We start from the raw sequence: 14,961 nt of genomic DNA on the forward strand, positions 1-14,961 counted from the left end.
AGACCAACTGGTCACACTCTGAAGTTTTGCATCTTTCCTTAGTTTCCTCTCAGCTGCCACTTTGCTCCCTGAAACAACAGAATGTGTAAACATCCAACTGCAACCTATACACACACATTCAATATCCATTCACATGCAACTAATGCAACGGTTTCATGATACAGGTAATGTAATGTGGGGCTTTAGACACCTCTGTCACAGCATTGCTGGGACAGGAACTGATTTACCCTGAAGAATTCATTCTTCAAAAGCTTGGATTGGCTCTTGTATGTGGTTTATGGTGGAGCTCTGTGCCAGAAGAGTCAAAGTTAACAGTGCACTGCAGGAGGAAGGTGAACCTACCAAGTCAGCAGCAGAACTAAAATTTAAGGCATAGCCTCACTTACAGCTTAAGCCAAGGAAAAAGACACCCATCACCAGGAGGTCAGAGCGTGAATTAGTAAGAATTGACTTGTGTCAGCTTTAACTATCGAAGTGTCAAATTAACAGATAAGGGGATAGGGAATTATCAGAAATTTGCAATGAGACAGTCTCCTTTCTGAAGGTTTCCAAAAGTACACCACTTGCTCAGATGGAGAGGTCACTGCTTAAGAAAAGCTTAAAAAAATACTGGAAACAACTTGATTGAGGACAACTGGCATTTCTTCCCCCACTGCCATCATGGAATAGAAAATAGTTTTTTACACTTCTTCCCTAAGCCCTTACAGAACAGACTGCACATATTTCAGTTTCTCAACTGAGGAGAAAGCCAGAGCTGACAGCTCTCGAGTAAGAGTCTGCATTGCAAACACTGTGCTTTAATCACCAGGGCATCCTTTTAACCTACAAATACTCCAGTTACAACTCTGTGAACTGCCCTCCTGATAACCAAGTCTGCTATTCATTCTGTTTCCAGACAAGATTCAGCTATGTGAGCACACATTTCTAGTACAATGTCTCCCCCACTCACTGTCCAGAACACTTAGATCAGCAAGTTAAGAACACAATCACCTAAAAATAGCATGGCTGGATGCCACTGTCTCCCCACTTATTACTATGCTACCTTTGTACAGAGTTTTTTTCCTACAATTCTACATAGAAAAATAAAGCCATAAATGGCTTTACAGGAGGGACTTGTAACCAAAAAGGCCAAGCTGTTAAGTAGTGCCATAGGATTTCCCCTTTTTCCTCAGGCCACATAAACAGAAATTTACATTTTTAGAAGCATTTTGAACAATAACTCCTTAAGTAGATCCAATTTCTCCTTTTATCTTCTTGCCACAGTGATCATATTCTGCCAGAGAACTGATTGACACATGACAAAGTAACAGCACTTTCTAGAGAAAGAAAGGTTCATGATATAAAGGAAAAATAGACAAACATAGAAAAATGCAGTCCAGATCACCAACTATTTCACTTGGCATATTAAAGTCAGTATCACACTTCAGAATGGGTAAAAAGGGGGGAAAAATCTGCTCACAGGATATTGAGCTTCAACTGTCAACAACGTGTAGCTTTCTATAATGATGCTCATCCCCTTCCATTCACAAACTATGGCCAATAGGACTTCTATCAGGAAAGATGGAAGAAAAGAACAAAGTATTTTTCTTTTTTAATACTGCACCGAGCCATAAACAGGAGGGTTATCAGGAAGAACAAAGCCCTTTAGCTTGGCCTAAGGATGCAGTCCCAGGCACAGCAGCTTCGGCTACGTTGATTCCACAAGAACAGCGTCCTCACTATGGCTTGGAAAAAAGCCCAGTGCCCTTACACTGTCTCCCAGAAATCCCTTCTGTCTCACACCTCTTTTGTGAAGGCAAAAATCCCCACAACTGTTGAAGAATATTTGTATCCCTTACATTAAACAAAGAAATAATTTTAATCCACAGTCCTACATTTCAAAAACCAACTGTCCCACTGTAAAACTTGATGGTGCTCAAGGAAACCCAGCAACGCTGCAATGCACATTTTACACTGAATTTACCCTGTGTAAGTTCATCAGGCTGAGCTTTCAGGCCATCCAAAAAAGTTTCAATAAATTCTCCATTTCAGGCCTTGACAGTCTGAGAAATTAAGGTGTCAGAGCGGCAGCAAGGACATGGGTATTGTTCAGAGAAGACTGATGTTACAAACATTCTGACTGTGTAGTGTGGGATCTGAGGTTGAAGACAGAAGGATAAGTAGGTAGCAACTAATCAGGGATTTATTTATATACAGAATGACTAGGTATAAACTTAAGACCATGGGTCACAGTCACATTATGACTTTGCAGAATAACAAGCTAATTCCTGCAGAAAAAGAGACCAGAGGCAACAGCCAAAAGTTTCACAGACATCAAGCAAGAGAAAAGCAAATGCAGGAAGGCAACAAAATCAACCAAGTGACCAAAGTGTGAAATTAGATTTTTTTTGTTACGCTGGAAAAAAAAAATAAAGCAAATTACTCCACTGCTATGCACATAAGATTAAAATTATTTTTAAATGCACTCAAACACTAAGTTTAAGACAGTGGATTTTAAGACTGGACTTATTAAGAAGGCAATAAAGTCATGCCCAGCTACCAGACCATTCTACAAGTCAAACACTCCTTTATCTCAGCTCTAGTCTTGGCCCCTGCATGGTTTGTCACACACAGCTGACAATTTGTTTGTTATGTAACTAATAATTCACTTACCTTGACCTATTGTTACTAATGCTGCCTTCCTCCTCTCCAAGGATACTTTAAACAAACCCCATGAAAATATGTTGATACTCAAAACAATTCTACCGAGCCATTCTGAAGTCTTTTCCCTAAAAAGCAATTCAGCAGTCCTTCCACGTTGCCACAACATTTTTCTCTTTCTTTATACATTAGTAATTTTGGTATCATACAACACTAAAATACTTTTCTTGTCACCTTTCAGCTGGAGAACAACATTTTTTTGATAACTAATTCTAATTAATATCTATAAAATCACTTAAGGACTTGACACCAATATCCAACATCTTGTCACACTAGCATGATATCTGGATAACAATCCCAGCATGAGATGTCTGGTGAAATTCACTTAGAAAACTTTCCTGTATCAGCAGCTAAGGCTACCTGATAAGCATCTCACCTGATTATGAAGGAGCTGAGGCAAGAGAGCAACCTCCAAACCTTTCAGTTTAACACTCACAACCACCTCTTTTGCCCCTACCTTGATAATGATGCAGATCCCAATGCAAGGTCGTCCTACTGCACAGGAAACATTCTGGCACATGACGACATTGCACTGAATTAAAGACTTGACTGTATCTGATTTTAGAAAAACATGTAAATTCATACAAAATTCATACAGGGAGTAGTAGAGAAACAATTATATCCTTCTTTGCAGTCTCATATCTCCTCTGCCACCCCATCCTTGAAACCAGCACAATCAACAGTTCATTGAATGTTTTCTTCTGGCAATCTAAATTAGAAATAGCCTTCTGTATAAAATGCACTGTATAAAATATGTCCAATTTAGGTACAAAATGCTACATTTTTGCCTGAAATAATCAGTGGTTCTCTTGCCTCCAACACAATTTAAAACCTTAAGTGGAAAATACCTGCCTTCCTCATGCAATATTATGCTTTCATCAGCACAATTATATTCCACAGCACACACATGAAAACCATCCAACCTCCTCCCTTACTCAAACTGGTGAAAACTTCAGGCCTTGCTTTAAAAACCCCATGCCATGCAAAATGAGCCCAAAAGACCCCACTTCCATCTCAGAAATGTCTCTCTTAAGCTCCCATCCCAGTTTGATTATTAAGTTTATATTTGCCTCCCTAATCCTTCACATAGATAAAGATGCATTAGCATCACCAATTACAGGACACACTGGAGCAGTGCTGTCTTAAAGCCTGGGCTAGTTAACTGCTGGGGTGGCTGCCAGGGCCTGCCGAGCCAGCCACACTGTTTATAGTTTAGTTCTCCAGATACAGGATTAGTACATTTCAGACTGACAAATACCATATCCTGAAGGGTAGAGTCCTGTGACACAAATACATCCTGGCAGGGCAGAACAGCTGAACAGGGGTGGTCTTCAGCACAGAGACAGTCTGAGCTCCTGCAAGACTGCTGAGGCATTAAGTTAAAGGGAAAACTGTGGGTTGAATAAAACTGCTTCTTAAAAAGGAGCTATTTTTAGGAAATACTCAAATGAGTTTGTTCATTTATCTAAGCAATACTCAAAATACTGTCTTAAGTTGATCTAAATGGAGCAGAAGATGGATCAGGTTAGGATTTAACTCAGTTTATCTCTTAATGCATAATTTAATAGCCAAAAAAGTTACTTCTCGAATGAAAAAACCTCAGTTTCTTTCCACAACTGGAGAATGCGGGGGAAAAAAAACCCAATACGATTGAGGAGAAACAGTTTTTGCACTGTCAAAGCTTTGTTTTAGCTCATCTCTGTTTAGCTCAAAAGCCCTATAAACACACTTGGAAGAAGGGATCTGTTAAAAATATATCACCCCACCCCTTCAATTAAGGGCTGAGAAGCTTATGACACATCTGAGAGATCCAACAAGAACAGGGAAGAAAGACTTAATGTTCCTGATACTTCTAAAGGTTAAAAAAAAAAAAAAAAAAAAAAGCAGGTTTAAAAATCTCAAACACGTTCCATGCCTCTGTTAAATGGATATTAAACCAAGAACAGATCCCAACTATTTTTATTCCTTTGTAGGTCACGTGTAATTAACTGCTTATTTTCACAAAACCTTATTACAGCGTAAACATCCCTGGGCAGACGATCCGCCCCACCCAGAGGCAGCTCCACACCACAGGAGGACACACAACTATCTCCCGAGGAGCCCTTGTATCAGCAGGGGAGGGCTGGTCCTCGGCACCAATCTGCCCTGCAACAGCCCCCCTGTGCTGATCACACCTCCTCAGCTCACCCCTTTCCTAGAAACTGCAAGAAAACCAGTCACAGGCCAAACCTCACAGCTACAACCAAGGGCAGGTGGCCCTTTTTGGGAATTGCTGACACAAACCAGGATGACATTATACTTCTCCCTGTGGCAGAGAGGGCCAAAAATGGGATCCAAAGCCCACATTGTGGTTTCAGGGTGGACATCAACCCTCCCTAAGGCTCAGGGGTATTTTACAGAGGTTAGCCCATGGCAGGCACACAGCCTGAACAGAAGCACTGTGCAGGGTCATCATCCCACCTCACACTGGGCAGTGCCACCAGCTGCCAGTGGACTGTAGGGCACAGATGTGCTTTGTCTCAAAGAGGGGAGATAAAATTTGCTCCTGCATTTTGTACACAGGGTTACAGTGGATTTTAAGAATCTTTTATTCATATCAGAGATGTATATTCCATCCTGGCACGAGAAGCAGACACATAAATCCCACAGCACACAACACATTCACAGTGTTTAAGATCTGCAGATGGAGCATGTGCAGGAGAAGGTTTTATGAACAAGAAATGCTGGAACAACCAATCGTTGTGCGGGGACAACACAGGTCCTGCCAGCAACGGCTTTGAATGCAGGCAAGAAACATTTGCTGTAGCCTGAATACAGAAGTTGTACAGCTGTGCCAGCAAAGTGGTGTGTTTATCCTTTAGGGCAGATTTGCTTTCTACAAACAGCCTGCATTAGAACTGTATACATGTGGCGAGAGAGTTGAGCATTTCACTCCTGTGCTGAATAAATCAGCAAAACTGGTCCCAGATAATACATCTCTCCTCACTAAGTTGGGGGCCAGAGGGTACCCAGGAAACGTGGCTGCTCAGACATCAAGCAACAGGAACCAAGTTGCCTCATGTATTCAGCTTTTATCTTGTTCTGAGACAAACCAGCTTTTGGCTAAAGGTAATATTTAATAGCACACAAACACTCTTTTTGGCTTCCTTCAGTTTCAGCAATTCTAATACACATACTCATAATTTAAGAGCAATTCTAGCTAACTCTAGTATTCTTCTTGTCCTCACCTCATCCACCTGATCTAGCCACTCAGTCTTAGGCCTAACATCACATGGAAGTTAAGAAATTAATACCCAGGTATTTAAACACTTAGGTATCCTGGTCTTAAACCCAGCACAGGAAACCAAACCCAACTCTCAGCTAAAACACCATACACAGTCACTGCCCATTCTAAAATAGCATTTTCAGGGTTTAAATACAATGCAGGGCATTTAAAAATGGCATAAACTTATAAAGACAGCAGGAGAGAATTAGTAATTCAGACCAATAAACCACTGGCCCATAGCAAGACATCAGTGTGTCAAGACACTGATATATATATATATACACACACAAAACCAATCTATACCCAGTATTTGGGGAGAAAACAGAATGGCTCAATGTAAGATGGAAAGAATAATGTATACTTTCAAAATAACACTTGTTTACATTCAGTAAAGGTCTAAGCAATTGCTTTCCACGGTCATTTGAAAGAATGTTGCTCAATTTTTTACATCCATTCTTCTATCACCGTGACTAATCATACAAAACCCATCAAACTTCTCAGACTCAACAAGTACTAGGGACATGAGTATTTCTTTCCAATTCCCAGGAGCAGCTGTGTATCAACCCAAGTGATTTTATAAAAACAGGAAATATTTAGGGAAGTAAGAAAATAGATTTCCCAATCTGAAAGCCTTGTTGTGTATGTGGCCTCATCTAATACAGAAAGGGTGACAATTAAAAGAAAGTCTTCATTCTCATTAGAACCCCCCCATTTCCTGCCTCACCACTTCCTGCTCTCCTCCCTCTCACCCTATCCCATGCCACCCATGGTAATTCATACTTTTCCTCTTCCTGAAACCCTTTCAGATGCACAAAGTGTCACTAAAAATACTATATATGATATAACTGGTACAGAAACTGTACCACATAAAACACCTGCTACCATGAGGCAATGCAGGTTTCCAAAGAGATTCAGAACAATTCCAAAGGAAAAAAAAATCCTCCCCCCCGCTTTTTTTTTTTCCCTTGGCTGGAAGGGTAATAGCTGCAACACAGAGCAGTAACACTTAATTTTTCCTGCCTGTGTTTGTCAGAGCTCTTACAGACCCAGACACCCGACAAAACTGATTAAAATTGAGAAAAAAATTGCCATGTTTTACATAGCTTTTACATATCTTTGTTCTAAATGCTAAAGACCTGCGAGACATTCTTCTCATCAAGAACAAACACACAGACAACAGCACAGCAGCCTTCAGTGATACAACAAAGGACAATTTAAGACAAATGACTTGGAGCAAATGCTATCACTGAATAATCCCACAGCAGCCGTCATAATTAGTTACCTCCAATCTCATCAGAATCAGGGAAGTTAGAGTTAAAATTGAGCTCTCTTCCTGTAACATTGTGTAACTCCAAAACAGCAGCATTATCCTCGCTATTTTAGAATTAACATTTCTCCATGAGATAATGTGGAACCGCTCGATTCCTCCACGCCAGAACACCCGGTGCAAGCCGAGAGATGACAAAAGAAACTCGGTCAAGTTTGAGCCTCTCAGCACCTTATTTCCTGTCTAAAGAGCCCTTTTGTTCTGCTTCCCTGCATAAATGTTAATATCCTGCCATCATTAGAGAGCGAAACGACGAAGGAAAGCCCCACGCACAGGAATTCCACTGCCCCGGAGGGCGGAACGACGCCACACGACGCGATTAGAACGGCAAAATTCCTACCAACACGATCTCCACAATTTTCTGTTCGCTTCACCCCAGATTAACTTCACTTGGAGATGCACTTCGGCGCAACCTACCCTGGGCACAAGGCCCGCCCTCCCGCTCCTATTGGCCGAGGCGGCGGAGGTCCGCCCCGCCGGCCGGGCCGCGACCGCTGATTGGCGGAGAGGGCCGTCCGTCACGTAAAGAACTTTTCCTCGCTAGCAGGTTAGGCTGGGCGGGCTCGGGCACCCCGGCCGCGCGCTCTTAAAGGGACCGTGCCCCGTTCCCGCCGTGACAAACCCGAGCCGCGGGCGGGCGCTCCCCGGGAATGATGCCCGGGATGGATCCCGGTCCCCGCGGGGCGCCCGCCCCTCCCGGCACCTCGCTCACGGACGGGGGGTCGGGGGTGGAAGGGAGGATAACACCCGAGCAGGCTGGGAACGCTTCTCCCGCGGCAATTACACAACTGCCGCTTGCTCCACTTATGGGATAAAATTAGCTGTGGGTTTGGAGCCCATCCGCGCTTTAAGGGTGACTGGAGTTACCCTGGGAAGCCGAGCACACTGTATAAATTAATAACCCCGGCTAAAAATACATCGGGTCGCCGGTTCCAAAGACTTCCACCCATTTAAAGCATGAGTCAGCAGGAGCTCCGCAGGAAGTGACTGTCTCCATCCCACAAGGTACCACGGCTCCTGCCAGAAACTTTTTGTGCTTATTCAGGCTTCACTCGACTGAACAAATTTGCAAGATCCCGGTCACGTTATGACAACAGCGTTTCTCACGGCACAGCCTCCTCTCAGCACCACACAAAACCCTGTCTTTTAGATTAAAAGTGGTTCTTTTTCCTTCGTGCAAACACAGATGTGGCTCCCTACACATCTATCCAGTGAAAAGATGACTAAAAACAAAACAAGGCTTAGCAAATATTTCACAAGCGCAGATATGACACCTGGTTCAAGACGAACCTTGCCCCATTCCTAACGAGCAACACAGGGAAGAACCAGAACCCAGTCAGTGTTCCCTCCTGCACCCACAAGTATCATAGTTACACAAGACTTATCTGGGTAGCAAGGTTGCCTTACATAAAATATTTTCATGTGTTTAGTGTAAAATAACTAAAAATATTAAGGTAGAGGAAGATAAAGCACTTGTCAGCATAAGCACATTTGGGTTGTTTTGTCTTATGTGAAGGCAGAGAGGAAAAACTTGTTTCTGGTTCTTGTCACCTTTCCCCTCCCAGTGCTGGAACTGCCTGCCTTCCCTTACTTCACCCACTACCAATAACCACAGAACAGGGAAGTTTTAACTTCCCTAATACAGACTAATAAAGTCCAAGGCAGTCCAACACATCGCTTTACTGCAAACACCACACAACATCAGAAAAATATCTACAGCTAAGTGCTCCCTTGAGCTGTGATACACCAAAAAGAGCATAAAAAACACGTTCAGGAAGGACATTTGCTTCTGCTAAAATGATGAAATAGCACACTTTGTGTTACCTATTTTAAAGCAACCTAACAAATCCAAGTATGACTGGAAAGCAGCAATTGGTTGTAAGTTGATAAGTATGAAACACTACAAGAACAGAATTGACAATATTCACAAAACTTCCCCCACAATACCTAAAATGTAAACTGAAAGAGCCAGACCTTAATCTTTGCCTCTGAATTCAGTGCTCTGTGAGAGCCAGCACTGCTGGAAGCTGATCTGGGGTCCCCTGAGGATAACTCATACTTGCATGACACTTTTTTTTGACCAACCCTTATCTAAGCAATCAAAACCAAGAACACAGTTCACGCAAACAAAACAGACCAGTAAAGTGTCCCTCAAGTATCTCAGTAACCAATGGGAAGCTTCCATTTAGAGCACATTAACTTTAGGCCCATAAAAACAGCAGCACAAGTCACAAATCGTATCAACCAAACTGCCACGTGCTAGAAGACAGGACAACCCTATATTGTCGTCAATATTGTTGCTGGGGTACTTTAAAAAGAAAGGGGTGAAAAAATCCCAAACCAAATATACTATTTCAAAAGTCTCCAGCTCTATTTGCTACCACAGCAGTCTCACCACCTTGTAATGGCAATGAAAAATAATTTTTATCATCAAACATCCCACACTGCAGCCTGTGCTTCTGTCACACAGGCAATAGCAGCTCTTATCGCTACAGGGGAGATGTTCCATCCCTTTTCCTCCCCATAGGCCCTGCAGCCAGGCCAACTCCTGAAACCAGCTCTGGAGCTAATCAGCCCCTTCCACCTGCCTTCAGTCTCTGAGCTGGCAGAAGTCTGGCCAGCCTCTGGTGAGCAGGAGTGTGGCTTACCCAGAGCAGGAGGGGGATGGCAAAGCCAACTCTCCTCTGCTCAGCACTGCCCTCCCAGATTTGTTTACCCCATCTCATTTAAAACCAAAACACACACGCCATAACTGACCCAATAAGAAAGCCCCAAGGGTAATTTGCTATCCTCATAAAAGTGAGGATCCCTACATTGCCTGTGAAGTGGGATATCCAAATTAGATTCATGGTTGACCCTAGGTCACAGAACTAGACATCACAGGTAAACACATCTGTATCTAAATGTTGGGAATCCATGCATTAAAAAATTTGCTATTCAAGTCACTATCCCATGCTGAAGGAAATGTAGTGAAACTAGATTTAAAAGCCCAATTTTTAGCCTCAGTTTCCACAAAAATCCATCTATTTTCCCTCTAAACACACATATATGTGTGTGCAAAATGGCAAAATGTGTGCACAGAAATGGCACAGGCACATTATAAGGTTCAGGCTCAAGTTAAGCCTTTGCCACTCTTACCATTATCTGTAGCAATGTGGGAAAAAAAAAAAAAAAACAAAACAACCAGATTGCAGCTGCAAGAACACTAAGCAGGGAAGCTTTCACAGCAGTGTTAAAAAAAACCAAAACACAACAGTTTGCTGTCACCCAACTTTGCACTTGGACAGTAAGAGAGCACCTGACTCTCATTTAACTATGATAATCATGGAACAGCTAAAAGGCCACTTGTTCTGTAATCTTACACATGTATAAGACAGCAAGTTTGGGAGACTTGACAGCTCAAGAGTGAGGAACAGAACCTTCTGTCTGTAAGTCACCAGTTCAAACAGAGACAAGAATAGTAGTGATCAAAAGCTACATGTGATGGCTCTTCAGGGATAAGATGAAGAGATGGTTACTCAATGTCCAGGTCTCAGCAGATCAGTGTGAACCACAAGAGTCTTTTCACTATTTTGCACCTGGTTTTCAGTCCTGAATCCATTACACCTCCTGGATTCTGTACATGTTAATAAGTAGCAAAGAAACCGATCTGCTGCACACACACTGAACTGGCATTGCAGAACAGGACTTTACCCTCTGGTTGTCAATGATGTCTGCAGTACAGCATGTGCTGATTTATTTATTTATTATTATTATAGTTCAGTCTTTTAGTTTTTCTTATTACTAGAGACAACTTTTAAAGTAATATTTAGCTTCCCATGCCTTTCACACCCTCAGATGCTGTAACCCTGTTTATAAACAATACTTCTCAAATTTGCTGTGTATTTCTGAAAATATATCAATTCTAAAAGTACATTAGCATAGGAATTCCAGAACTTTAGCATTTAAGAAATTACTCTGAAACAATATTATTAAATTTTTTATCAAACCTAAGAAACACATTCTTTCATGAGGGCCATATCTACATAAAGGCAGTGGGGGAAAAAATCCCTATGTGAAGAAATGAACATTTTCTTTTCATATTCTGCATTCTTCAATACATCAGTGTGCAGTCTCTGCAAAGTCTGCTAGCAGTAGCTCCTTCCCAGCTTGATTTTAGTTTTGAAAGTCTGCAAAAGTACCTGGAATTTCCAGGCTGGATAAGCAAGATGAAAACAAGTTCAGAGTGTATGTTGACTGACGGTCCCCAGAGCTTGGGTTCATTGTCCTGCTTCAAACACCACTACCAAAAACAATCCTCTACAGAAGCCCAACAATACACAGCTCATAGTTCTTAGCAGCACATTACTTCCCGAGAATGAAATTGCTGATGAAAAGCCAAGATCCTAGAAACCTAGCAGGAAACTTATCCTTAGCTGTAACTAAGGAGGCCCTCACACACAAAGAATTCAACTTGCTATTCCAGGAGTTTCAAGAGAACAACATACCAGACTGATGAGATTTCAGTAATCTTGAACTTCTGAGATTCCTCTCGCTGCTTTCAATCCTAGATGTACTAGGGCACTGCAATAATCAGATCTGGAAACAACAGAGAGGTGCATGTGGTAAATACAGAGAGGTCTGGACAGCAGCAGAGACACACCAGACAGACACATCCCCCTGGATGTTTCAGGAGCCATCTCAAACCACCCAAAGCTAGCTGACCTGAGATATTATTAAAGGTCCAGCACGTTAAATCCCAACGTTTTCTATACAAGGAATTAGCCCTAACAGAATAATTTGTCCCTGCCCTGTAAAGCTGGACATTCCTAACAGGTCTCAGTTTCTCAGCAGCTGCCATATTGGTTTGCTTTGGGGTGGCTGTTGGGGTTTTTCTGGGTGGTTTTTACGTGTGTTATTTGGTTGGGTGTTTTCTTCTTTTTTTTTTTTTTTTTTTTTTTTTAATCAGAACACAGAATCGTATCTTGTATAGCTGCACAACCAAGGTTCCTGGTGACAGAGGGCTACATCACTTGCTTCAGCCAAAGTCCTTGCAAAAGGACCTAGACATTTTAAAAGACACTTCCTTGATATCAGGTATCTCTTGGGTGGAGCAAAAATAACTATACTACAGTTTCCAGTGAACTCAGCATAGTCCAAGAGCATTTCTACGTAAGACATAATAATCTTTGTAGGTCAAATGATGTATCTTGAATACAAGTCACAGCCCATTCAGTAAAAAAAAAAAAAAAAAAAAAAAAAAAAAAAAAAAAAAAAAAAAGCTACACAGCAATTAACTGCCAAGAAAATGGAGCCAGAAGTTTGTACACTTCTAATTTTCTCAGAAATCAGACTGATTAATATAGCTGTTACAAAATGACACACTTTCACAGAAACAGGGATTACCTTTATCTGTAACCATAGCAACTTTTCAGTAGTTTGTGTTAATGCTACTCTGTCTCTGATAACTTGCCACTATCTCTTTCAAGGTATTTGAGAGGTTTTGAGGGTGCCATCTGAGACCACAAAGTAACAATAAGTTGAAATGTAAACTCATATTCTTCACACTCCTGTAAGTATACTATGTCATATACAATGTTGTTCATTTTTGCCATAAATTCATGATTAGTCAAGAAGTTAAATAGTAACAGATTAAAATAAATTTAACATGATTCACAGGTTTTTAAGACAAACATTTTAAGAGGTATTCTATGAAATATATACAGGACACAGTTTTTCCAGTAATGAAGAATATCTTCTCTATCTGCAAAATAATAAACCCAAGGAATGATGCCACTGACATGTCAGAGACTTTGTAATTCAGTATCACAAGGAACAAAACCCCTCCCATAATACATTTATTTTGGCCTGAACAAATACAGGGCAGATCCAAAAAGAGCCAGTCCCCTTGTTCTAAGTTAGGTGATAGTAAAAGAAGAGGTGTAGGCACCTCAGCATTACAAAAACAAATCAGATAAAATTCAAAGAATAAAGCTGTAAAAGTTAGAGGACAGACAAGAGACAAAGGAAGGAACTGACATATTTACTTCCTCAATCGTTGACTTACCATCATGCACAGTTCAGAAGAGGATTAGCCCTCTGTGCAAAAAATTATTTAAAACAACACAAGACAAACAAAAACATTTACTTGTAAGTAGAAGGAAGAAGAGAATAATTTCTTCTTTATGTTTTTTTCCACTGAAGTTCACAGGGCAGTTTACCAAGCTGTGCCCTTCTCTTTTCAGCGCAGAGTTTGGCACAGTTAAGATGTTAGCACAGAACCTTAGAAGAGTGAAAGAAACTCGGCACGCTCTTTGCTCCCTGTAGCTCTTATGCAATGACACCTATTATAGGACAAGCCTGGACAAACACTCGGGAATGGACTTCAGAACACAACGGTGCACTTGAAGTCAATCCATGCAGGGGGTGAAGTAACCACCACGGTTTTGCTGCATGCCTCCACATTACCCCAGCACGAATGTTGGAAGCTCCTGCATTTCGTTGTTGCTACTGTTGTTATTAGCAGTAAGGTAACTGCCCTTTTTATTTTCTAAGGTTACCCAATCCTAACATCCTGTGGAAACACGAGTGGATGTTCACACCCCTTATCTATCACTCCAGGCTTTTGGCAAAGCCTAGGAGGCAAGTCGGGTTAAATCCTCATAGGGTTCCTGGGCGAACACCAAAACAACAACAACAATAACTTTTCACGAAGCAAAACGCCAAAGTACGACAGACTCGGCAAGCGTTAACCCTTAGTTTAACTAGAAGAACGGATCAACACAAAGTGCACGTTGATTGCCGAGCACCCCTGTCCCCAGCCCGGCCAAACCCTGCACTGGGCTCCCCCGAGGGGCAGCGGGGCAGGCCCGGGGTGCGGGACCCCTGAGGCGGGAGGGGCCCGGCCCGGTCTCCGGTGCGGAGGGCGCGGGGCAGGCCCGGCCCGGCCGGCGCTGGCGTGGGGCCGGCTCTGCCTCTCCCTTCCACCCAAGGACACGAGTACAAACACCTCTGCCCCGGGATGGCTCCTGCGCACGCAGCCGCCCGCCGGGGGTGGGGAGAGCAGGACGGAACCACCAAAAAAGGCAGAGAAACAGCCGCGGGCCCCGCGCCCGCCGTCGCCCCGCAGCCCCTCGCCCGCTGCGTGCGGGGGTCGGGGGTACGAAGGGAAGACCCTCCCCACAGCCCCTCCGCCGCTCGCCGGGCTCGGTGGGCGGGCGGTTGCCATCGCCCGCCCCGTGGCCGTGCGGAGCCGCGCCCGGAGCCCCGGCCCGGCCGCCCCGGCCCCGCCGCGCTCCGCTCACCTGCGCCGGGCCCGCCGCGCCCGCCGGCCCCGCTCGCTCCTCACCAAACTTTTTTTTCCCCTTTCTCCGTGTTTCGTTGCCCTCGGAGTGACGCGGGCGGGCGCTGATTGGCGGAGCCCGGCGAGGGAGGCCGCGGGGAGCGGGAGGCGGCGCCACGGCCCGCGGGTAATTATTACACGGCGACGGCGGCGACGTGAACCACCGAATGCTATTTAAAGGGACAGCGGCCCGGCCCACGTTCCCCCCCGTCCCCCGCCCGCAGGGGTGACCTGAGGCGAACGCAGCGGCGGGAGGGCGAGCGGGCTGGGGCGGCGGTGCCCTCCGCCCTCCTGCCCCACAAATAAATTCATTTTGCTGTAAAAATACCCGTGGATGCGCCTGCTGCC

The 14,961-nt window shown here is 43.6% G+C and overlaps 1 protein-coding gene across 4 annotated transcripts in view; it reads right to left on the reverse strand.

Moving 5' to 3' along the window:
- Nucleotides 1–14,711, reverse strand: part of ZFAND6 (zinc finger AN1-type containing 6) — a 36,492-nt gene extending 21,781 nt beyond the window's left edge. Inside the window, exons 1-2 of one of the 4 annotated variants that reach the window (XM_083870753.1) lie at nt 14,576–14,711; nt 11,780–11,870 (exon numbers count right to left, since the gene is read on the reverse strand). The gene's annotated coding sequence lies outside the window, so the exon portion shown is untranslated. Of the gene's footprint in view, nt 1–7,565; nt 7,724–11,779; nt 11,871–13,338; nt 13,464–14,575 lie in introns of those variants that run through there. The other 3 variants (XM_083870754.1, XM_083870755.1, XM_083870756.1) reach the window with 3 other exon arrangements.
- Between the last annotated feature and the right edge of the window lie 250 nt (nt 14,712–14,961).

Source organism: Zosterops lateralis, assembly GCF_965231275.1.
Source record: "Zosterops lateralis genome assembly, chromosome: 13".
Classification (NCBI taxonomy): domain Eukaryota; kingdom Metazoa; phylum Chordata; class Aves; order Passeriformes; family Zosteropidae; genus Zosterops; species Zosterops lateralis.